The 26161-nt window shown below is 48.6% G+C and overlaps 1 protein-coding gene across 1 annotated transcript in view; it reads left to right on the forward strand.

The window, feature by feature from the left end:
* The window catches only part of CLIC4 (chloride intracellular channel 4), a 254256-nt gene that overhangs the window by 89841 nt on the left and 138254 nt on the right, over nt 1-26161 (forward strand). The gene's annotated exons all lie outside the window — the stretch shown is intronic.

Here is a 26161-nt window from a genome sequence, read left to right on the forward strand (position 1 = left end):
GAAATACCATATACCTCCGATTACTCAGGAGGTTTTCTTTTCCCTCCTTAAAAAGGTTCGCTCAGGCTCTCCGAGGGACAGCTGCCCACCTCATATTGCCCGGGAGATATTTCTCCACATTCCTGAACCTCCCCTATTGCTCACCAACTCCCTCACCACGGGCATTGTCCTCAACCTCTTCAAGACAGCGGAAGTTGCACCTATCCTCAAAAAAGCAGGCGCTGACCCCCAGGTACTCAGCAACTTCTGCCCAATATCGCTGCTACCCTTTCGGGGTAAAATCTTGGAGGCTTATGTTGCAAACTGCCTGAGCACATTTGTGAAACACTCCCACTACTTAGACCCTCACCAAGTGGGCTTTAGGTCCGAACTCTCCACCGAGTCTATTGCTCTGGCTGTCCACGATGAACTCAGAAAGGGGGCCGACCAGGACATCACGCAGGCATTAGTGCTCCTGGACTTGTCGGCGGCTTTCGACACCGTTGACCACAATTTGCTGATCGACCGGGTTGAGAGTGCCCGAATCCGGGGCCCTCTGTTGGGATGGATCACCTCCTTTCTTAACGACCGCTATCAAGCAGTTAGTCTCTCTAGCTTCTCCTCGGAGAAAAAAAGACTGACCTACGGGGTCCCCCAGGCATCCTCCCTCTCCCCCCTTCTTTTTAATCTGTACATTCTCCCTCTGATTTTTGATCTCCGGAAGAGAGAAGTAGTTACTTTTAATTATGCTGATGACCTCCAGCTTATTTTTAACATTGACTCATCACCCTCCTCCATGGAGAACAATCAACCATGAACTTCATCAGCAACTGGATGAACCTAAACCAGTTAAAGGTTAACCCCGACAAGACGGAGCTGGTCCTTACAGGCTCCTCAGCTAATCCGTGGAACTCCCAACTTGTGGCCCCACTCCTTGGGATGCCCGCCTTCCCCAGTCAGCTCGGTCGAGAGCCTAGGTGTTATAATTAGTAGCGATCTCACCATGAAGGGCCAGATCAATTCGGTGGTTTCCGTCTACTTCTTCCACTTGTGAAGAATTCGGTAAATTAGCAGATTCCGATCTTTTGAGGCTCTTATTCAAGTCACTCTGGCCCTAGTAATGTCACGTATCTATTATGCCAACTCACTGTTCGCCGGAATCCCTGCATATCAATTGCACCGGTTACAAATGGTACAGAATCAAGCCGCTAAGCTTGTCCACGGCCAGCCGAAATTCAGCCACGCGAAACCCCTGCTTAAGAGTCTGCACTGGCTCCCAGTGAGCCAGCGCAGCCTCTTCAACCTTGGCTGCCTGATTCACAGAGCCTTGTCCTCCCACGGACCTGTTTTCATCGCTTCCAGAATACAGCGCTACGTTCCATCTCGTGACTTACGCTCGTCCAGTTTTGAACCTTTTGACCCTTAGTTTATTTAAACGAAAAAACATGGTGATCTAAGATTCTCGTCCTTGGCACCACACCTCTGGAACTCCCTCCCCCCGGGATTGCGCCAAATACCCTCCTATCCTCAGTTTAGGAAATCGCTCAAGACATGGCTTTTTTCCCAGGCCTATAACTAGCTCCCTCCATCTGTCAATGCCTCTCTGCCTAAGCCCCAAGAAACCGCTGGTGAACGTGCGCTCAACAAATAATTTTATCATATCATATCATCATTTCATATCATCATATCATATCACATACATTCATACTTGTGGCAGAAAAAACACAAAACTGATCCCGGTGATCTAGGTATCTTTTCTATATTCCTGACAAGAGCAAGAACTGCAGAGCTTTTTCCAAGCATATCATGGTCGAAGTCAAGATATATGATGTCCCAGCAAAGTGCTGTGTCTGCCTCTTCACCCTCAAGGACTGGTTGGCTTTCGGGCAGGCATTAGATGTCAAAGAGGCATAACAATTCAGTGTCGAGAGAGAGTGTACGATGTTGAAATACCACTTGAGGTCACAGTACATAGAATAATCTCTTTCTATACAGAAGTCAGCTCACTGGCTCAGGAAGGTTGCTTATACCTTGGACCCAGAGTACCCAAGCCTATGCATCATCTTGGACTTCAACACTGGAAATATATATATATTTTTATAAACATATATATTTTTAATTAACATTGTAAACAGAGAAGCCGTGGATACATGAGATATACAGAATACAAAGCACAATCACATTACTTAGGACTTGAGTAGCGGTGGCTGCGTCCACTAAGAAAAAAACATTTAAGTCAGTCTTCATACAGTTACAATAGATGAGGGTTACATGTGGATTATTTTCGTCCATCAGTGGTAAGTCAGTGTCGGCGTTTATCTTGGCTCTATCACTGATCCCTCTCTGACTGACCCAGTCCACCCTCCCTGCCTCTCTGTCTCCGACTTCCAGCCAGTAGTAGTCTATCCATGGAGGCCACATTTTTGGGAATTTGCATGGGCACCCCTTGCTTTATATGTTACTGTTTCCGCCACCATATATAGGTCTAAGCAGGCTCTCCATTCCTTAAGTGTGGGGGGTTTGGGGACTCCCCAGTAATGAGCTATGTCTCTCTTGGCCACCACTAGTCACAGGTTGGCTAGTGTGAGCGTGCTACGTGGTAAGTCGATCTCCGTGGGGATACCCAGTAAGACATATTTGACCTCTAGCTCGAGTTGTGCGCCCAGTATGTTGTTCAGTTCAGTTCCCCCAGTATCTTGGTCCAATATATTTTAATTTTACTACATTCCCATAGAGTATGTATGAATGTGCCTCGCTCGTTTGGGTTTCAACACCTAAGACAATCTGGGGTTTCTGATCTTCCTATGTTGTGCAGTCTAGCTCTATCGAAGTAGACCCTGTGTAGGATTTTGTATTTGCTTTATTGCCATTTTACGTGGATGCTTTAGGGCAACCTCCCAGTCAATGTCTTACCATTGGCCCCGTAGTGAGCTCCCATTTGGTTCTAAGTGGTCCCAATTTATCGGGCATATTATTAAGCAGTGTTCTATACGTCCATGAAATAGCCTTGGTCAGGATTGCTTCCTGTAAGAGTCGGCCCTCTAAGGGGGAAATTCTGGGAGTTCGATTGCGTCCAACCCCTCTGCCTTACAGGCATGCTTCAGTCTGAGGTAAGCATAAGTTTGAGTGTTATGTAATTGGTACATGGTCTGGAGTATGCCAAAGGGTGGAAGGGTGCCTTTCTCTAGTATGGCACCCAGTTTTGAGATCCCAATCATGTCCCATTGCTTAAAGCCTCTAAGCTTCCCTATCTCGGATAGTCTTGCCTCCTCCCATAAGGGGGTTTCTCTTGTAGGTTTAATAACCCATTTTATCTATTTCTCAGCTCCCTTCCATGCTTCTATCACTCTAGGGTAGATTGTTGGAGTCGGTTCGTACCTTTACCTCTGTATATATAATGTAGCTGCGTGTGGTGTCGGAACTGGAGCCTTTCAAGTGCATATGTGGGGTGATCTCTTGTAGTATGGTTCCATTCATTAATTACAACTAGATGGTCTGCTCTGTAGTAGGTTGTGAAAATGTTCTCTCGTATTTTACTATAAGTGGTTTGCAAAATGTAGAGTAACTTGGGAAGTGTGATCATCTTATATATGGCGGCCCATCATTGTCACATCTTGACATCTTCTTGAAATTCTATTAGGACTCGCTTGATATTTTGGGTCAGTAGTGATATATAGGCCGAGGTAACGAAAACCTTCCTGGCTCACCTGTAAGCATCTCGGAAATTCCTGTGTCTCTCTTTCCTGCATTGTGACCATATTCTTCAAACGCTTCTAACCGCCACGGTTCCATCTGAGTCGAACAGGCCAAACTTCTCCCCTGCTAAAAAAAAAACCCTCCGTAATCTCTGCCACTCTGGCTAGCTATCGGCCGATCTCACTTCTCCTGGCTGTGGCGAAGGTGTGTGAGAAAGCAGCCCATAAACAGCTATCTGAGTTTGTTGAGTCTTCTGGCGCTTTACACCCAGCCCAGTCGGACTTCAGGGCCTCTTTTAGTACAGAGACAGCCCTGGTTGAGATGGCGGAGGCTATTAGATAGGTCCTAGATTCCGGCGGCAGAGCGGCCCTGATTATACTGGACCTCTCTGCTGCGTTTGACACGATGCCACATCGCCAACGTTTGGCCCGTTTGTCTAATATCAGAGTCAGCGGTTTGGTGTGGGATTGGATTACATCTTTCTTGGAGAAAAGAACACAGCAAGTGTGGCTGCCTCCCTTTTCTTCCACACCGAATAGTGTAACTACGGGCGTCCCCCAGGGCTCTACCCTGAGCCCTCTTCTTTTTAAAGTTTATGTGACGCCGCTTCTCTATCTGGCAGAGGAGCTCAGTGCTGAGATCATAGCTTACTCTGATGATACCCAGCTTCTCTTCACGTGAAAGAAAAACGATTTATCCCCTAATTTAGCTAAAAATTGTCTTGCTAAAGTCTTTAAATGGCTAGCGCAGGCCCAACTTAAATGCAATGAGGATAAGTCCGAGGTTCTCCTCTATGGGTCTTTCCCACCGCATTTTAGGGATGCCATTTGGCCTGAGGGTTACCCTTGCCCTAGTCAATGGGGTGCCCTGTAAAAAACTTGGGGATATGGTTCATTGAGGACCTCGTCGGAAACAGCTCAAGAAATTTCTACCATTGCTGCCTAAGGCTGCTAAGGAAATGGTGACCAACGCTCTCATTCTTTCGCGATTGGACAATGCCAATGCATTATACATTGGCCTCCCTGACTAGCAGTTAAAAAAGCTTCAGACCATCCAGAATGCGACCGTCAGAGTACTTCTAGGCATTTCCAGGAGAACTAGTACCAAGCAACTTCTTAGGGATCTGCACTGGCTTCCCGGTGGGTCAGCGTGTTCTGTTCAAGACTCTCACTATTGCTCACGGTGCCCTATATAAATCGGGGACCACGTATCTTAGGAGAAGATTTGATTTCTGTATGCCTCTTAGACATCTTCGCTCCACTGGGCAAAGCCTGGCTGTTATCCTTCGCTACTGCCTTGCTAGAGCGGGAGGTAGCTCCCTTTCTGTTAAGGCGGCTAAGGCCTGGAATGCCCTGCCGTATGAGCTTTGGAACACCCATGATCTTAGGATGTTTAAAAAGCAGTTAAAAACGTTACTTTTCAATTAACCAATCAACCTTGGCCCTCGCCTCCTGTCTCCTGCAAACTGGCTTTCGCGCCGGGACGCCTTCGAGTATCCGTGCGCGCTGTAAATAGAGGTTAACATAACAAATATGTGCAACATTTTGTGGCTTTGAGGGTTAGAATAAATTACCAGGATGGGATCGGGGCCAGAGGAGCTGCGGAGGAACGCAGCTATCTGGCCATGTTGTTGGCCACGCCCCAACACTGGAAATATTTGACTCTCCATCTCTGGTACCTCTATTGACATCTCAAGTTTCTCAACCACCTCCTCTGCCTCATCCTATGACACCTTCAAAACCCTATACTCAAGATTCCCATATCCAGCAACACCTACAGGGGCTCAGTTCAGCGTTCTTTAAAACCACCCTTGGCACCAGTCTCTGTACAAGCAGGAGGTCCGGAACATCTCTACCTCGCTTAAGTCACATCATCATGTCGTTCCCGTGGTTCGAGACATTTCTGCTCCTCCAAATATTCATCTTGATGCAGTTGTCTATTTAGATCAGTTTCCCCTATCTCATGGATATATTTTACATCTAGAAACAGCAGGGATTCAACAGCTTTCACTGAGTTTCTTTCTGCATGAATCGCTGGTTGATGATATAAACACTTTTCAAAATGGTCTTGTCAGGGTACTAAAAAGCTGACCATAACCCTACTGGCAGCAACACTATCCACCTCAGTGATGATTGAAATGCCTCACCAAAAAACCTCTTTAAGGACTTTTCTGCTATTAGTTCCAGACCTCCTTGAACCAGGAACTGAACTTTTCCTGTTGCCACCTTCTGCTAAAGCAGCATTGACTACGCTTCAAAAGATGTACAGGCCACCTGAGCAAGACCCATTATTCCTCATGCTGGATTCTTCACCTGACTTGGTGATGGTCTCAGTGGCAAAGAGAAATGACACCACCACTTTCTGGTCCAGTGCCCCTCCTGACAAAGAGCGCAAGAAGGTAGACTTGGTGGGACGAATAGTGTGTGGTATTTCAGCCATGACGATGAAGATGGCAATTGCCACAGCCCTCTTTGGCAGGAATGATTAGTTTGAGGAAATGGAATGCATTATATAGTGTAGTTCTGCAACCTCACTGTGTAATACACTCACCATCCGTTTTAGGATCGGTAGGTTTCGTTTGTCCCTGGGTAATATAGCTTTGAGCAGCAAGATTTATCCAAAAGAATATGTGTAAAGCATTCAAAGAGCACCAAAGCAATTTAGGACGAAATCAACAAGACATTAAAACAAATCCAACACCTGTTAATAAAAATAGACTGTATTTTTAGACACCACAACGACAAAAATCTACTACAGTGTTCGGGAGATATAGAATTTACAAGTTATAGTAAACCAAAGCATTTCTCACAATCGTGAACAAGCATTGGCAAATTCTATAAGTGACACCTTTTCAACAAAAAGATGGGCTAGGTATATTGCGGTTACTTAGAGTGACTTTAGGTGACTAACTCCATTAGGTAGCCATTCAGGGGGACCTGCAAGGTCCTCAGAAAAAGTTAACATAGCAGGCGGAGCAGTCCCCAGCAGTTCCAGGCACTTTCTCCCATTTGGAATGGATTCTTATGGAAGTGGTCCTAAAGCACGAGATAAAGGATGCTGAAGATGCTTTAGGATGCTGTGGATGTGATTTGGGCAATGGGGGTATTCCTGCGACTACTCCTCAGTACACAGTGTGGTGGTCCTGGTCACAGGGTTGAATTCCCTCAAAGTCCTCTTGGTGGTGGTAAAAGTCCAGTTGCCACTGGACTACCAGTCACCCAGTATTGCAGTCACAGTTAAACCCTTCCTTTGGTGAAAACTCAGCTTCTGGATGACCAAGCAGCACTGCAACGACTTTCCTGGGCTCAGCTTTGAGTGTCGGGCCGTGGTCTCTCGTGCTGCATGGCAGCGGTTGGAGGCGGTCTGAAGATTCTGGGCTACCATCTTGCCCCAGCAGACGTCTTAGTTGTTATGACCCTGTGCTGTGAACAAGAGGTCCTCCAACTGACCCTTGGAGTCTCCTTGCTTTGGCGACTTCTCCACAACCAGGACACTGCAGTCACATTCCTCATTGTTCAGCAGGTGTAGTCCATGCCGGTGCAGCCTCTCTTTGCCAGTTCCACAGCAGGGCAGTCCTTCTTTCGTACAGTCGAGTTCTGGGTGCCAGGAGTGCCCTATTTGTGCACAGAAAGTTCCCTCAGGGTGGATGTTGTCAGTAGCCAATGGGCTACTAGTTTCCTTCTACCCTGATGAGCACTTGACTGTCTCAGTTTACACTCTATCTAACATTGACTTTTATGCAGTTTATTAAATCCCCACAAATGTTTTGTGATTCCTTTATTTTTAAATAGTAATGAATGTTGTGAAGTGTGGCATCTGGTTATCCCAAGATGTGCCATTTTCTCTAATCCCAATGAGTCAGAACCCCCTTTTCAATGTTCTGTGTGGCTACCAAGACTACCAAGGGGGCTACATGCCCCCAGAGAACCGGTCAGGCAACTGGTTTCCCTTCTCATTCCTGACACTGGCTGTTCTGCCTAAGCAATGGGGCTGCCCTTCTCCGAAGTGTTTCCCATTTTCTCTTCAAATGCTGCTTCAGCTTTGAAGCTCGTGTTTAGGTCCAACACCCATGTGTGCTCCTGCCGGAGCGAGGTAACACCTCTCTCCAGTGCAGGCCCCTATTGTGTCCTTTCCTCTGAGTCATCTCCTTAGGAGGGCAGAAAGCTGTCTCTGGCTCCAGCAGCTTGTGTACCCGCTAAGGGCACAGGAGAGAGGCAACAAAGTGGCAACTTTGTAAAAGTTGCACACTGTCAGTTGTTACATTAATTTTAAATTGAGAATCAAGTCTTTCTTAATGTTAAGAGTTGTTTAATACCTTGGAAAATCATATTTGGTTGCACCATTTAGGAGCTAGCACAGCTGAGGGGTAAGTGTGTAACCCTGTACTTGCCAATGGGGGGGCGAAACCTTTCTGCCGTAAAAACATCAGTTTCGTATTTTTTACTGCCAGAACAGGTAAAAACATGTTTTAGTCTTGAAATATTGCGCACCCTGTCTTAGGGCTTGGTAGGCCTGCCAAAGAAGTGGATTACACATATTGCAGAGGGAGGATTGACTTTGCAAATGGTTTAAAAAGCAAAGTCGGGCTAGCAGTTGAAAACTGCGCTTTCAGTCTGCAATGGAGGATTGGGATACTCTTTTTACCTGGGTCACACAGGGTGGCACAACTAGTGCTACAACCCTTGGGGTGACTCTGTAACTTGCATGCCCCTGGTACCCTATCTAAGGGACTTCCAGATGAGTTAGCCTATGCAAATTGGATATCCCCAATGCAACATACAAGGTTTTGGGGCAGGGCACTGACACGGAGGTCTGGTTAGCAGACCTCCGTACACTCGGAGTCAATAAACTAGCAGCATTTGTCCAAAAACTTGGGGGTGACCATACAGAAATAGGCATTTCCTTACAACTGGTCTCTCTGGGATTTACCCAAGCAATTTTCCCAGTCACTTGCTAAGAGAACGCAGTGAGGATTTTATTGAAGTTCTCAACAAACGATGATGGTGTTGAACCAAATTGTCCATGTGGCTTCACACAAGTCCATTATTGCTGCTCATAAGTACTCTCATGGTCTGGCCGTGAGGCGATCTTCTTAGTTGAGACTCACAAGTCTCAAACCTGAGATATAACAAACGATTCTCAGCCTTCCCTTTTCAAGCATCTGAAAAAAGACACTCAAAATACAATAAAGGGAACTGAATGTATTAAAAGACACCAAATAAAAAAAAAAACAAGAAGGGGTAGCACAGAGAATCACAAGTTGAAGACCATATGTAAAGCATTTATGCCGTGCTTAAGCAGTAATAAGGAGAAATGCAAACATTCCTAAACAAATTTAGAACATTAGAGTAAGTTAATAAACAAAAGGACACCTAAATGACAAAAATCCAACTAGGGGAACCAGAGATATGAATTTCTAATGTTTTAAGTAGAACTAGCACAGAGAATCACAAAGTGGCAGTGATAGGCATCTCCTTATTCGACGCACATGCAAATGATGAGATGAACTGGCCTACATAAAAGCTGAAATGTAAATTGTAGATAGGAAGAAAAATACACTTTAACAATGTTGTTAATATTTAAAAAGTCGGTGCCATTATAACAATACATTTATGTATAAAAACGAAATCGCTTCTGTGTTGCCCATTGTGAACTCTACGTCAACCCTAACCCAGAAAAATGTAGTTAGGAAGGCCCTGAGACCCAGGCCCACGGTCACTGATTGACAGATCACAGGTGAGATGCTAGCCTGTAGACAAACGTGCGAACAGGAAATCCCAGATCAATTCCACAGATAGGTGCAGTGACACCACAATTGTCCAAGGAGATTGCCCAATAAAGCACACATGGCCGGAGTGGTGAACATGTTCCCAAAACACCATAAAGTCAGATGCCACATTAAGTTAGAAACACCTAGCCAATCAGGACACAGCACACACAATACACACAGTGATCATGCGCTCCCCATGCCGAACATCTGGATGCGTTACCCTACATTGTGTCCACGCAAGGTCAAGGCCCACCTAGATTAATCATTCATTACATCAATTTATGGCTCCAAAGACAGAGGCCCACATTCATTACTAAAAAAGTGATCACAAGAAGTATTTCTTTGCATTCAACAAACTGCCTAAAAGTCTATGTTAGACTGATTGTAAATTGACACAGTCCTTAACCTTAAGTGACTCAGTGGCATAGCTAGAGCTTTTGCTACCCCCGAGTATGACGGCCGCTGCAGGTTAGTGGGTGGAGGGGGTCGACAGACGACGAGAGAAAATAAAATTAAAATAAACAACTTACCTTGCGCTAGCTGAAATTGCTCACCTCCTGTGAAGTGCCACCGCCCTGAAAAAAGTGCCACTCCTGCCATGCCACTTCTGTGACTGTACTCCCAGCCGCATAGTTTAAGTCACACTACATAAGATAGGCAGGGCCGTACACCAATATTGCCTTAGTGGCTGCGGAGAAGAGGGGACATTTTACCATACTATCTGGGAGTGCCCTGTGATTGCTAGTTATTGGACCAAGGTAATGCGAACAATATCCCAGGTGGTTCATGTCTCGCTGCTCCCTGAGCCCCGACGGTAACTATTGAACATTTGGGAGCCGAATGACCTCAGTAACCACTTGCAGGCTTGGGCAACGTTAGGTGTTATGTACGCTAAACGGAATGTGTCCAAGGCCTGGGGAGCCTCAGTGTCTCCAACGCTCAGAGACTGGAGCAAGGATTTAGACTCCTAAATGGTTGCAGAAAAGATGGCGTATTTACATAGGAAATGTCCGCGAAAGTGGGGGGCAATTTGGGGAAACTGGAATGAATATAGAGGAAATATTTGTGAACCTCCCCTGTTAGAAAGTGATACTGATTCGGATGGTTAGAGAAGAAAGATGGGGGTATTCGGGATTGTGGGGCTGTTGCTGCTGAGATGTGTTGATTGTGATAATTGTTTTCTCTTGTGCGCTTATGGTATGTCCACCATGTATCATCATATTACCTATGAACGACTGCTAAATATAATGTAACCCTTGCAACGGTCATCTGTTTACTTTTATTATCAATAAAAATTTTTTTTCAAAAAGAATGTCTAGCACGTCAATGGAACCAGGCTCAGGGTCAGTTAACAGACCTAGTATTGGTAGACAATCGGACTCATCACTCTCTGCAATGGTGGAACACAAAAAACCTATCAAAGGGCCGACTGTTCCTAGAGCCAGTTCCACAAATTACACTAACAGCAGACGCATCGTTCTCCGGCTGGGGAGCCTACTTGCTGCATCACACCACGCAGGGAAAGTGGACACCAATGCAAAAACTACTCCACATCAACCATCTAGAGCTATTAGCTGTGTTCCTAGCTCTAAAAGCATTCCAAAGTCAAGTGGTAAACAAGACTGTTTTAGTCCGCACAGACAATATGACAGCCATGTATTACGTAAACAAACAGGGAGGGACACACTCTCTGCAGCTCTCTCAACTAGCTCAGCAGATATGGAGGTGGGCTATACCTCAGAACATATTTCTAATGGCCCAACACGTGCCGGGGGTTCAGAACACCATGGCAGATCTGTTAAGTAGGCAGACCCAGCAGATGCACGAATGGGAACTTCATCCACAAGTTCTTCATCCGTTCTTTCAGATGTGGGGTCAACCTCAGATAGACCTCTTCACCACTCATGACAACGCAAAATGCCCACACTTTGCCGCCAGATACCCACACCCATTAGCCAAAGGCAATGCGATATGGATGAACTGGTCAGGACTATTTACGTACGCTTTTCCTCCTCTACCAATGATTCCTTTACTAGTACGCAAGATGCAGCAATACTCGCTAACGCTTATACTAGTAGCTCCAACGTGGGCCAGACAGCCATGGTACACCACACTGCTACAGCTATCTGTGGTACCACACCAAAAACTAAACCTATCTCCACATCTTTTAACCCAGAACCATGGAGAGATCATGCACCCGGACCCAGCTCAGCTCAACATTGTGATCTCGCTCCTGAAGTCATAGAGTTTGGCTATCTTAAACTCCCTCAAGAATGTATGAATATTATCAAGGAGGCAAGGCGTCCCACCACCAGAGCATAATATGCTGCTAAGTGGAAACGCGTTGCGATATACTGTCAAACCAACAAATTGAATCCATTGGATGTATCCATTCAACACATTAGGGGCTACTTACTACATCTTCAAAAGTGTAATTTAGCCTAAACATCTATCAGGTTGCACCTAGCTGCCATTGCAGCTTACTTACAAAACAGACAGCACCTGTCTCTCTTCAGAGTGCCAGCCATTAAAGCTTTTATGGAGGGTCTCAAAAGAATAATACCTCCAAGAATGCCACCTTCACCAGTGTGGAACTTAAACATAGTACTCACACGCCTCATGGGACCTCCATTTGAACCCTTACACAAATGCGAATTGCAATTTCTCACATGGAAAGTGGCTTTCATAGTAGCCATTACTTCCTTAAGAAGAGTAAGTGAAATGCAAGCATTTACCATCCAAGAACCTTTTCTTCAAATGCATCACAAAAAGGTGGTTCTTCGTACAAACCCTAAATTCCTACCAACGGTAATTTCACCATTCCATCTGTGGAACTGCCAGTTTTCTTCTCGTAGCCACAAACAGTCGCAGAAAGAGCTCCGCACACCTTGGATGTCAAAAGAGCATTACTATACTACATAGAGAGAACACAAAGCTTCAGGAAAACAAAACCGCTTTTTGTATCCTTTTCACCACCACATAAAGGCAACCCAATATCAAAAACGGGTATTGCCAGGTGGATCGTTAAGTGTGTGGTCACGAGCAGCGCACACAGCGCTCACTGCTTACCTGTGGACACGCCAGCACGCCAGCACTCTGCCTCAGTCCCTGGGTTGCCTACGCTGTGAGTCTCGCCGCCATCAACATCCAGGAGCGGCTAGAGACTACAGCTCCCAGTGGGCTTAGCGCGGACTTCCTGCCACCGCTGTTCCCGCGCCCGGAGGCGCTACAAAGCGGAGCCTCGACCTCGGTGGAGCGGGGGTCACGAGCAGCGCACACAGCGCTCACTGCTTACCTGTGGACACGCCAGCACGCCAGCACTCTGCCTCAGTCCCTGGGTTGCCTACGCTGTGAGTCTCGCCGCCATCAACATCCAGGAGCGGCTAGAGACTACAGCTCCCAGTGGGCTTAGCGCGGACTTCCTGCCACCGCTGTTCCCGCGCCCGGAGGCGCTACAAAGCGGAGCCTCGACCTCCGCGTCGCGGACGCGCGCGGGCGACGCCGGGCGGAGCCCGGGCAGAGGGCGGGCCGTCTGTGGCCGTCCGGGGCAGGAGGGGGCAGGGCAGGGCCACCCCACTTACATCCACCGTACCGGTTTCAACTTGTGGTGCCTCACTGTGGTGTCGCAACTCAACATGTCAACTCGTTCCGGTAAGGCCTTGAGGGGTGGCGGGGAAAGTGCCCCAGGGGGTACTATGTTCGGCTCCATGGACAAATTCCTGACTAGGGTGGCGGCTGTCATCGACAATGAACTTGCCATATCTGAACGGCGCCTTTCTTTTGACTTTCCTCCTTCTAAAAGTCCATCTCCAGCAATAGTGTTGTCCCCTGAAATTTCTATTTCCCCTGCACCCTTGCTTGGGGATCTACCTGGGGATTCTTTTATTGCACCATTAGAGGGTGGTATAGAAGGGGTAGAGAACTCATCGACCGGTAACCACGGTATTAGCTCTTGTGCCGTGCCTATAGATCCATGCACTGAGTTTTCCTTAGCAGGTTCAACTGGCATTCAGTCCCAACACTGCCCTGAGGTTCCTGCTCTCGTCCCACAAGCTCCGCCTAAAAATCTACTTCATCAGGAGCCTATCAAAAGGAAGGGGAAAAGGGCAATTTACACTCGAAAGGGCTGCCCATCCAAGATTACTAACCATCCCAGGTACCCGCCCCAGAGGGGTCCTTCCCCCCTGGGTGCCACAGGACCTGTATCTTTAGGGACACCTATCTGCGCTCCAGCTGCTATTGATATAGTACCACCTTCCCTGGTGGCCCCACCAACGCCTGACCAGGCCAACGTGGGTCCCTCCTTGGAGTCGTTTGAGAAGCTGGTCAAGTCTCTTGTGTTGCCACTTATAGACCAGGTCAAGAGGTTGGGGGACAGGCTTGACTGCTTTGAACAGGTTACTAGGGACAATTTTTTTGCCCTAAAAACCCTGCTCAAGCACCAGAAGAAGCTCAGTGAGGACAGGACAGATAGGTTAGATAAGACCAATAGGATAGAGGTCCCAGTGAGACCCCCCTCGGGAGATCAGCTGACGCAGCCGCCCAAGCAACCAGCCCCTGGGAAGACTATCTTGGCTGCTCCTAAGGTTGGTCCTAGGCAGATAAAGCCGAATGCATCCACTCATGTTGCTCAAGTGCATGCTACCCCTTCCCCAGTAGTAACAACCCCGGTGTCCACCCAAGGCCCAAGGCAACATCAGAAGGGAGGGACGGGCCCTACTTCGCAACCTGGGGCCGTTATATCTGCTACAACTGGCGGTGTTGCATCAACTCCTAAGGTTGCATCTATCCCCGTCCCACCTATATATCGTTCCCCTTTAGGTCCTCCTCAGAATAGTAGACGAAAGTGCCCCCCAGTTAACCTCCCCCCTGAGTGTCACCCGTATGTTGTTATCCTTACCAAAGTCCCCCCTATTGGGAGTACCCAGCGGGAAAACCATCAGGCACTCAAGAATAAGGTCATCCACTGGCTAAAAGCCAACAGGCCCTTGCCTGTGGGAGTGGATGGTATTATTCTTGGTGTACGCAGGGTGGGATGGATTGGAAACGGGAAAAAATCGCTTGAAGGGGATTGTGTGGTGGTAAATTTCCAAGATGCTAGGGTCGCCCATCTAATATGCTCTCAAGGTCAACCCACGGTTGGAACGGGTATCGACATAGTCGACTTGACATTCTTTTACCCACGGTCTAGTATGACCACTCCCACCATCCACCTTGGACAACCCACCTATATTAGCAGTCCCGGGGGCCAATTCTCTGTGGAGAACACTGCCTATGGCCTTTCAACCCCGCGAGTTTTTCCCCAGCAGCTATGCCTAGCTCCAGTAATACCAAACTGGGGACCCTGGAGCTGTTGACTCAGTTCTGTTCCCGGGGAGGTCGCTGTGGCTCCAAGCTTTGTTGCTGAGTCAACACCTTACCTCAAATCCAACGGCTCCTCCTCCTCATCGCAAATTCAGGCTACGGCCGAGCTTGTAGAGGAGAAGGGGGAGACTGGGGCATCGTATAACCTTTTGGCCAGTCCCCCTGGTGTGGGGCCTGTGGTCATACCACCCCCTGTCGAGGACTGTAGCATTGCGGCTGTAACGGACCCCCAGATTAGGGTTTTCAGCTGGAATGTGGCGGGCCTCGAGAGGAAGCTGGCGCTGCCGGACTGGAGCGAGCGTGTGGAGCAATACTCCATATGCCTGTTCCAGGAAACCTGGAGTCGGGTGCCCCTACACAAGGCGGGCTACTCCACCCACTTTTTGCCGGCAGTAGAAAGTGCAACTGGCAGGGGCCGCCCTTCCGGTGGCCTGTTAATCTGGGTAGCCACTGAACTCAACTGTAGGGTGGAGGAGAGGGACACTAATTGCCCTGATCTCCTAAATATTTTGCTCAGAAATTCCCAGGGCAGAGTTATCCTAAACATTTTTAACATCTACGCCCGTGGTACTAAGGGTGGAAGAGAATCCCCAGTAATAGCTTGTCTGGAAGCCCAACTCCGCTTATCTCCCCACAGGTCCTGCACCTTGCTGGCAGGTGACCTGAACTGCACTTTCGAGCCCCTGGACCTGGACATCCTAGCAGACCAAGAGGAACTTGATAATGGGTGGGGGATTCCGCCCCTCGAGCTTAGTCCTATTAAAAAGTGGACGGAAGTGGCCCTCCAGATCAACTCACTAGTCATGGAGTTTGGTCTTAGAGCTGCCAACGGCAGGACTAGGTCCGACAAAATAGGGGCGCACACCTACAATAGGCCAGGACACATGTCACGGATTGATTATTTTCTCCTTGACATACACCTGTGGAGCATGGTGGAGGACATGGTAATTGTACCTTCTGTGGAGAGTGACCACAATCTCCTGTCCCTCACCCTGTCCCACAGGTGTTTCAATAGCACCGTGAGTAGATCTCCTTGTAACCCCGCTCCGGACCTGTCAGTGGTTACAAACTGTGGTCGAAGGCTAAAGTGGGCGAAGCTAGCCCTTTCGGAGGAGAAAACCTCTGCGATTAGGCAGCTTCTGGTCTCAGCCCTAGCTAATCTTGATTGCCAAGAGGAAGGGCTGATGGAGGTGGCACCAAGGTTCTGTGTTATAATTCAGGCCATTGGTGACCTCTTTGTAGTTCCAGCTCACCCGAGCGGAAGGAAATTAAGCTTACGATCGGGTCAGGGCTGGTACAACCAGAAGTGTAGGGAGGCTAAGTCACTTCTTATCGAGGCAGTCAAGTCCAAATTACCGTCTAGGACTAGGGAGGCTAGGAAATACTATGCACTCTGCCAGAAAAATGCAAGGATGGAGTGGGAGGTTAATTTCTGGCAGGACCTCCTGGCTGCCAGTCGTGGGAAGGATGCTAAAGGTTTTTGGGACATGGTGGGCAAAAGGAATCGTCCTGACGATTCCCGGAGGACTTGTGCCATCAACGCCCAGACTTGGTTCTCCCATTTCCAAAATCTTTATTCTGCTGCCGAAGGCCCACTTAATGATTCCTTTAAACTCCCACCCTTTACTCTAGTTCGTGACCTGGAACTGTTTTCTCCCTTGGATGTTACAAAGCAGATCAAAACTTTGGTCCCTTTGAAAGCAGCTGGTCCGGATGGCCTACCGGGGGATATCCTCCGTGCTTACCCGGAAGAATGGGGGGTACTAATCTCTGCACTCCTCAACGCAATTATGGGGGGAGGCCCTGTGCCTGACTCCTGGAGAGGTGCGGAGGTGGTCCCCATTTTCAAAAAGGGCAGTCGGGACTTACCCGGGAACTATAGGCCTATAAGCCTAATAGACTCCAGCCAGAAATTGGCTGGGAAAACCATCTTGGGGAGAATCACTCAATGGGTGGACGACAATCACATTCTGTCCGACATGCAGGCTGGGTTCCGTTCGGGTACAGGAACTATTGAACAGGTCTTTAGGCTTTTGTTGTTACACTGGAAGGTGGTGGTACTGGGCAAAGGCAGTCTTTACTTGGCCTTTATTGACCTTAAGACTGCCTTTGACCTGGTACCAAGGGAGGAACTCTGGAGGGTACTTCATGGTTTAGGGATGCCCCCGTACTTACTAAACCTCCTTATTAACCTGCATACCAACACCTATGCCCAGGTTAGATGGGGGCTGAATGGGGAAAAGACCGATAAGATCAGGGTCGAGAGGGGAGTAAGACAGGGCTGTGTTTTGGCCCCTACCTTATTCTCCCTCTATATTAACGGGGTGGTAGATCATTTACTGGGCGAACCATCAGATGCTCCCATCTTGGGAGGAGTAAAAATTCCAACTCTGTTGTTCGCCGACGACACCCTCCTCATCTCTAAAACCCCCCAGGGTTTACAGACACTGCTGAACCGCTTCCAGGATTTCTGTACCACCAAGGGCCTCGTCATCAACATAGACAAGACCAAGTACCTAGTCATGCATCCACCTCGCAAACTTGGCCGCCCTCCAATTCTGAACTCTATACCCCTAGAAAGAGTGGCAGAATTTGACTATCTGGGAATCCGTCTGAATGATGTGATGAGCTGGACTGCCCACATTGATAAAATGACTTTGGCCCACAAAAGGGTGGGGGGCGCCCTTCTTAAGGAGTACAATAACTCCACAAAACATTGTGTTGCTCCTATACTTGAGATCTACAAAGCACGTGCGGTCCCAGCGTCACTCTATGGATCGGAACTGTGGGGCTTGGGCAAAGTTGACTCATTGAGCAAGGCCGAAAATAAATTTATCAAGGATCTCCTTGCTATTCCATCGAGCAGCCCGACCATCCCAGTGCTCATGGACACTGGCTGTAAAGCTATAAGGGACCAGGCTCGGCTTCGTCCCCTTCTGCTCTGGGCACGCTTGTGGAGGGTCCCGGAGCTACAATCTTATGCCAATGGCTTGGCAGAAGTGATGCACGCAGATGGTTGGAGTAGCATCAAATGGCTGAAGGACATAAAACATCTCTTAGGGGAACTAGGTTTGGACTCTTGCTGGCATAGTCACTCCGCTCCTCCAAAGAAGATTTTAAAAAAACTTTTCTGGGAGTGGGTCTGTGTGAAGCGCTCCAGAAGTCAGCAGCACTGCAAAACCACCGCAGCTTTCCTGCTGTTCAAAGACGCTGTCTTGTACGAGCCATACATGGATATTATAACAGTTGCTATGGATAGGTCCTTGTATATTAAATTTCGGCTAGGAACTTTGCCCCTGGCCGACCTCTGCTCGAGGTGGAATAAAGCCCAGCCCACATCACGATTCTGTGCTCTTTGCCAGGACAAGCCAGAGACGGTGCCACATTTCCTTTTCGAATGCCCGGACTATGGCCGCCCCAGATCACGTTGGCTTGGTCCCATCTGCAGAGAACTGGGGACTCGCCAGCACTCCGTTGCCCTTCGGATTCTTTTAACTAATACAGCCCCTCCTATTGTTTGTGCTGTTGCTAAGTTTTTAAAATGGGCTTGGTTGATTAGACTTAGAAGACTGTCCACATCAATTTAATTCTTTTTTATCTAATTTATGCCGACCTAACGTGTTTTTAATTTTCATACTACTTGTACAGTCTTACCTATTTCGACATGCTGTTTTTATCTTTTTGTACTGCTTTTATGATATGTGCATATCGAAATAAAGCAATCAATCAATCAATCAATCAATCCAAATATGTTATCAGAAAGCTTAGCGTACACTGACAATTCCTCCAAGAGCCCATTTAATAAGAAAAATAGGGGCTTCCATGGCATTCCTAGGGAACACATCTGTAAAGCAGCTACATGGCTTACACCGCACACATTCACAAAACACTATTGTGTAGATGTGCAAACAAAACAACAAGCTACTGTAGGCCAAGCTGTACTTAAAACTATTTCAAACAACTGCAACAGATACAGGTGGTCGCCGCTAGTGTGGGTACTGCTATATAATCTATGCACAGTGTGCAATCTGCAGCTCATATGCCTCGAATGGAAAATGCTACTTACCAGGATGCATCTGTTCTTGGCATGTAGAGCTGCAGAGTTGCACACGCCCACCCGCCTCCCCGGCTACTTTTATCTGTTCCAGTGTTATTGACATTAGATACAAACACACATGGTCATCACTATCTCTTAGCCCCATCACTTCCCTAATGGCGAAAAATAATCTGGGGATGGAGCCGATGCCCATGCGCAGTATCACCCAAGGGAGGAGTCACCTATCCAGTGACTTCCAAAGACTCTCTACAAGAAAAACAAACTGCAAACATCCGGGCCCAACACTAGGTGGCCATCTATACACAGTGTGCAACTCTGCAGCTCTACATGCCAAGAACAGATGCATACTGGTAAGTAGCATTTTCCTTTCTACACGAGGCAGAACCGGTGGTATGGATACTGATGTCTACATAATCTTTACACCCTCCTGCCATATAACGTCCATAATAGAAATTGAACGTACCACCTTCCTTGTGTCCTCGTTGAAATCGTACAGAAAACATTAAATTTGCTTTACTGTAATGGGTAAGTGGAACCTGTTGGCTGCCCTCTGCATCAAAATGTGAAATCCCCCGATATCTTCTGGAGGAGAGTCTGAAGGCAAATGCGGAGGAGGGGATGGTGTTGGGGTCACATAATCATCCCAAGAATCAGGAACTTATGCTGGATCTGGTAATTCACCCTCTTCTACCTCATCTTCGGAAGAGCAAGTTTTCTGATCTCCAGGGTCAGCTAGCACCGAGCCCGTTGCATTTGCCGGTGTACTAGGTACTTGAGGATCTGGTGCGCCTGTTGGCTCTTCCGCATGAGGAACCTGGTCTTCTGGTGGACGTTGTTGAGGAAGGAATCTTCGTCTGTAATCCGCTAACATGGCTTGCAGATCTTGTATCAATGATGGCGGTAGATGAGCCATTTCTCTGTGGCGCGGTTCCTGTTGGAGTTTAAATTGATAGTTATGACGTGGACCCATATATTGTTCTTGATAGTAATGTGCCTCCTGATAATCTTCCTCCTCTTCATCATCATCATCATCTTGGCATTTTACATGGAGCTCAGATGGACTGTGAGCTACCCCATATAAGCCACCATCATCATCTTCCTTGATATAACCTTCCAAAAGATGCGATAGGAGTAAAGGTGATACTTTACTATAGTCTTGCAAAGGCTGGTGTAGGAATGTCTTTGTAACGGTATTGACTTGAGTTATCCTCGTTGACGGGGCGTTGATGGTGCAGAAATTATAAACGAGGGAATTTCCTTCATCGACGGTGCCGTCGTCAACTGTAATGCCGTCGCGTGTGTTACGTTTGTCGGCGGTGTTGTAGTCTACGATGTTACCTTCGTCGAAGATGTTACCTTAGTTGACGGTGTCTTAGTCGATGGTGACTTCATCGGTGGTGTCTCTTCCGCTGACGATGGGACATCGACGGTTTTCAACGATGAAGGTCTCGTCAAGGTAGAAATCTTAGTAGATAGAACTGGACTGGATCGCCGTCATCGTGACGGTTGCCGTCGACGATGGTGTCTGATATTACACATGCCGTCGACAAGAGAGATTGTTGTCGACGCTGGCTTTTTTTAAATCTGTTTTCTACTCGCAGTATCAGAAGAGGAAGATCTCGGACTCTCTTTTTCTTTTTTGACAGGCGTTGAGGGCACAGATCGCTTTGGTTCAGAGGAATGTTTGGAAATACTCTCATTGCTTACAGGCTTTTCTTGGGAAGATTTAAAATGTTTTCTTCCCTCACCTGAAGATCTTTCCTGGGATCTAGCCCTCCTGTGAGATGTTGAAGCCAACTCCTCTTCCTCATCTGAAGAAGGAGATTGTTGTTTTGTGGTTTGAAGCCACAAAAGTAATCTCCCCTCTCTGTCCTCGAGGGTTTTGTTAGAGACCGTGCAACAGATCTTACAGTCCTTCACCTCATGCCTGGGATAAATGCAATAAATACATTTTTTATGTGGGTCATCCACATGAACCCTCTTCTTCCCACAGGTTTTGCAAGGGCAGAAGAGGCCTTTCTTGTCTGACATGATGTCAAAGTTAGCTGAATAGAAGGAAAAACTGAGTAGCACTCAGGGAGACTCCCTTCCACACGACGTGCGGTGATAACCTAAAGAGAACTTGCTTGTGCTGGGAGTATTCTAGAGATGCTAGCAGCTGATTGGCTGGAGCCAACATTTGGCCCTTTTTTTAAAAGGACATACATAGGCTACTAATAGATGGCCTTGGGCCTTTTTAGGTCTCGCCTGTCGATGCGCATGCGCATCGAGCAAGCGAGACTATAGGGGCTCATCCAGACTTTATCTAACTTGCAAGGAATCGTGGCGATTCCTTGCAGTGCCCGTGACTTTTAAGCTCAATGCGCATGTGCATTGAGCTTAAAAGCGCGTGCACAGCCGCCCGCATTCCTCCGACACCTTTGAAGTGAAGCTTAGCTTCACTTCAAAGGCCCGGCTTGTTCACACCCACATGCCGCTCTGCCCCGCTCCGCCCCCTCCCCTGAGTCATCCTGCCTGCCCCTTCCCGCCGTGTCGCATTTCTCCTCCCCCCTCCCCTCTCTTCCCTCCGTCTTGTTCTTCTTGCTCACTTGTCACTCTTTGCCCCTTACTTCTATCCCTTCCTTTCTATTCCCTCTCTGAACCTCCTTCTATGCCCATCTCCTGTTCCTTTCTTTTCTCCAACATTTGCCACGTCTGCTTTCCTCGTCTCCCCACACGTTTGCCTCCCTTTACCTCTGTTTCCTTAGCTCCTCGTTTCTCCCGCCTACTCTCACATCTTTCTCTTTTCTTTCTACCCTCTCGCCCCCACTTCTCTTCGTGCTCATCTGTTCTCCACACATTTCTCTCACTTAATTCTTCCTGCCTCAACTCTCCGCCTCCCGCCCCCTCCCCCTAGTTTTTTATTTTTTAATTAATTTCCTGCTGAAAGCCTGACGAGCGGTACATTTCCCGTCCCTTGAGCCGTCAGACCTCGATGTGCCGCCAATCATCTACTTAGCATCTGCATCGTTAGAAGTCATCCTGGCCACTTGCAAGCACCCTGGCAGCCTGCTCTGGCGTGGGGGAGGGGCGCCTGCTCTCATAGGAAAGCTGGCAAACAACCCAAGTGTAACTAGCGATAGCAGGAGCCAATTAAGATCAAAGCTGATATATGCAGCAATAAGCCTTCATCCCTTTAATATTCAACATTCTTTTTCACTTTGACACAGATCAAGAGGTGTTAATGCATATTCTTTCAAATGAGTCGAGCAGTGCTTTAAAGTGACAAAACTGTTATTTGTTCTTTCACAATCAATTAGTATCATGGTTCAGCCTGCTCTGAATTGCTCTACAGCTGGGGTGAAACATGCATCCTTGTCGCTGCAGTGCCACAGTCTATTCGAGGCTATGTTCTGCTGCAGAATAGCTTGAAGGGGCCTATAAACAATAGACCGAGCACACCCTTGGAGGAGCACGCGGGGGTGCAGACATTTTGTTCAGTTCATAAACGATCTGACAGATGCTTGCAGGTATGCAGTCATTTTTAGCAGGAGTAAAACAATTAAAAATGTGCTTCGGGGTTTGAGGCGCTCCCATTTGCATCTGACAAAATGCATTTCTCCAAGCAGACAAAATGTCCTAATGTTAACACGTTCCGAACTGTGAATTCATTATTGAACAAGCAGGCTCTGAGCAGCAGATGCGAATGTAACGCTAGCCAATTCGAAGTAACAACACATCTTGTGACGATGGTGTGTTCGTGTGGAAAAGCACCCACGAGAACTCGTTATCCCTGCTATATAAAGAGGTCAGTTAGCAGTGATTGACTCTTTTCCAGGGTACTGGGTACTCGGCTATGTCACTGTATTCTTTTCTGTTGCACCTCTGTTGCAGTGGTGGACTGGGAGGAAACAGCAGCCCAGGAAATGTGTTTTTATCAGACCTATTGCATACCCAGAGAATGTAGGGAACGAGTCTGCCATCTACAGGCACCCTCACAACCCTCTCACCCTCACTCACTCTCACAACCCTCTCACCCTCACTCACTCTCACCCCCTCACTCACCTCACTCACTCTCACCCCTCACTCACCCCCTCACCTTCACTCACCCCCTCACTCACCCCCTCACCCCCTCACTCACCCCCCTCACCCCCTCACCCCCTCACTCACCCCCTCACCCTCACTCACCCTCTCACCCACCCTCTCACCCACCCTCTCACCCACCCCCTCACACGCCCTCACCCCCTCACACCGCCACCCCCCCACTCAGAATGCACACCCCCTCACCCTCACACGCCCTCACCCACTCACACCGCCACACTCCCTTAGAATGCACACCCCCTCACCCACCGCCTCACTCCCCCTCACCCCCCTCACCCTCTCCCTCACACCGCCACACCCCCTCAGAGCCCTCACTCTCACTCACCCTCACTCACTCACCCCTCACCCTCACTCACTCACCCTCACTCACCCTCACTCACCCTCACAACCCTCTCACCCTCACTCACTCTCACAACCCTCTCACCCTCACTCACTCTCACACCCTCACTCACCTGACTCACTCTCACCCCCTCACTCACCCCCTCACCCTCACTCACCCCCTCACTCACCCCCTCCCTCACCCCCTCACTCACCCCCTCACCCTCACCCACCCTCTCACCCACCCTCTCACCCTCACACACACCCACCCTCTCACCCTTACACACACCCTCACACGCCCTCACCCCCTCACACCGCCACACACCCTCAGAATGCACACCCCCTCACCCTCACACGCCCTCACCCCCTCACACCGCCACACACCCTCAGAATGCACACCCCCTCACCCTCACACACCCCCTCCCTCCCCCTCACCCTCACACTCCTCACCCTCTCCCTCACACCGCCACACCCCCTCACACCCCCTCACTCTCACACCCCCTCGCTCTCACACCCCCTCACTCTCACTCCCCCTCACTCTCACTCCCCCTCACTCTCACTCCCCCTCACTCTCACTCCCCCTCACTCTCACTCCCCCTCACCCTCACTCCCCCTCACCCTCACCCCCCTCACCCACACACCCCCTCACCCTCACACCCCTCACCCTCACACCCCCTCACCCTCACACACCCTCCCCCTCCCACCCCCTCACCCACACACCCCCTCACCCACACACCTCCTCACCCACACACCCCCTCACCCACACACCCCCTCACCCTCACACCCCCTCACCCACACACCCCCTCACTCACACCCCCTCACCCTCACACCCTCACACCCCCTCACCCTCACACCCCCACACCCCCTCAGACCCCCTCACCCTCACACCCCCTCACCCTCACACCCCCTCACCCTCACACCCCCTCACACACCCTCACACACCCTCACACACCCTCACACACCCTCACCCTCCCTCACCCCTGCACGCCTCTCACCCCTGCACGCCTCTCACCCCTGCACGCCTCTCACCCCTGCACGCCTCTCACCCCTGCACGCCTCTCACCCCTGCACGCCTCACACTGCTGCACGCCTCACACTGCTGCACGCCTCACACTGCTGCATGCCTCACACTGCTGCACGCCTCACACTGCTGCACCCCGCACACTGCTGCACGCCGCACAACACCACCATATCACTCTGGGACGGCGCCACATCACTCTGGGACGGCACATCCACCGCCACCACCACATCCACCGCCACATCCACCACATCCACCACCACTACATCCACCACCCCATCCACCACCACCACCCCATCCACCACCACCACCGCATCCACCACCACCACCACATCCACCATCAACACATCCACCGCATCCACCACCACATCCACCATCACCACCACATCCACCACCACATCCACCACCACATCCACCACCACCTCCACATCCACCATGACATCCACCGCCACATTCACCACCGCATCCACCACTGCATCCACCACCACATCCACCACCACCACATCCACCGCATCCACCACCACATCAACCACACCCACCACCACCACATCCACCACCATATCCACCACATCCACCACCACATCCACCGCATCCACCACCACCACATCCTCCACCTCCGCATCCACCTCCGCATCCACCACCACATCCACCACCACATCCACCACCACATCCACCACCAACACATCCACCACATCCACCACCACATCCCACCACATCCACCGCATCCACATCCACCACCACATCCACCACCACATCCACCACCACATCCACCACCACATCCACCACCACATCCACCACCACCACATCCACCGAATCCACCACCACATCCACCACCACATCCACCATCACCTCCACATTCAATCGCTGACACACACAGCACGTTCCCATCTAATTGTGTGTATACAGTACAACATATTATATCCTATGTCTTCATTAACAATATAGTGTATCTGTACTGAATATATATCCAGCATTTCAGACTGCATTTCAGAGCTTTTAAAAATGTTTATGGCTTTTTTTTTTTGAAATTCTTTAGCATTGGCTACAGGAAACAAAAATGCTAAAGATTTACAAAAAAAACCCATAAACAATTCTAAAAGCACTAACTCTAATGCTGCGAGACCTATTGCATTTTCAATGCTTGTTTAGCCTATTTATTATTTATGGCACTGCTTGTGTATTTTACCGTGGGACTCCCATCTCGATGACGGGGAATGATTCAGGCATGTGAATTTATGAAAGATACCCTAATACTGGATAAGGACTCTTGCTTCTGAATTATCAGACTTCACCGACCTGTCTTTGCTATACAGTTCCCCCTTTTTGTAATACCATAGGAACTGCATACTTATTGTTGATAGATTTATTCTGGGAGCATGAATGCTGGATCTTAGCTGTGCTCATAGTCCCTTTTTATGTATAATGATTTATGATTGTGGACATCCTCAGAAGGAGAAGGAATGGTTGCTTGCCTGTACTCCTAGTTCTCCTCCGGGTAATCTCCATAAAAATCATAAACAACCTACCTTACCCCCTTGATGGAAGAGATAAAGAAAGCAATTTTTCTCTCTATTAATACTCTTTGATTTGGTCATAAAAAGAACTGGTGCAGCTGCCACTGATAGAGCATGATGGGGTACTGTAGGGCTACGAGTACATGCAACTGCATTGTCCGCTGTGTCGTTCATGGCTAGAACTCATATGACTACATTGTCTTTGTTTTCTTCTATTCATTGTCTTTAAAAGTGAATGTGAAAGATCTTTTTTTTGCCATTTTTGATTCTGCTGACAACTGTATATTTTTCATTATTAAGTTTTTTTTTTTTATTAAATAAATGGAATTGACCAGTATAGCTTGTTTTGTAGGCTGCTGCACTTT

The sequence above is a fragment of the Lissotriton helveticus genome, chromosome 3_1 (genome assembly GCF_964261635.1).
Source record: "Lissotriton helveticus chromosome 3_1, aLisHel1.1, whole genome shotgun sequence".
In the NCBI taxonomy this organism is placed as follows: Eukaryota; Metazoa; Chordata; class Amphibia; order Caudata; family Salamandridae; genus Lissotriton; species Lissotriton helveticus.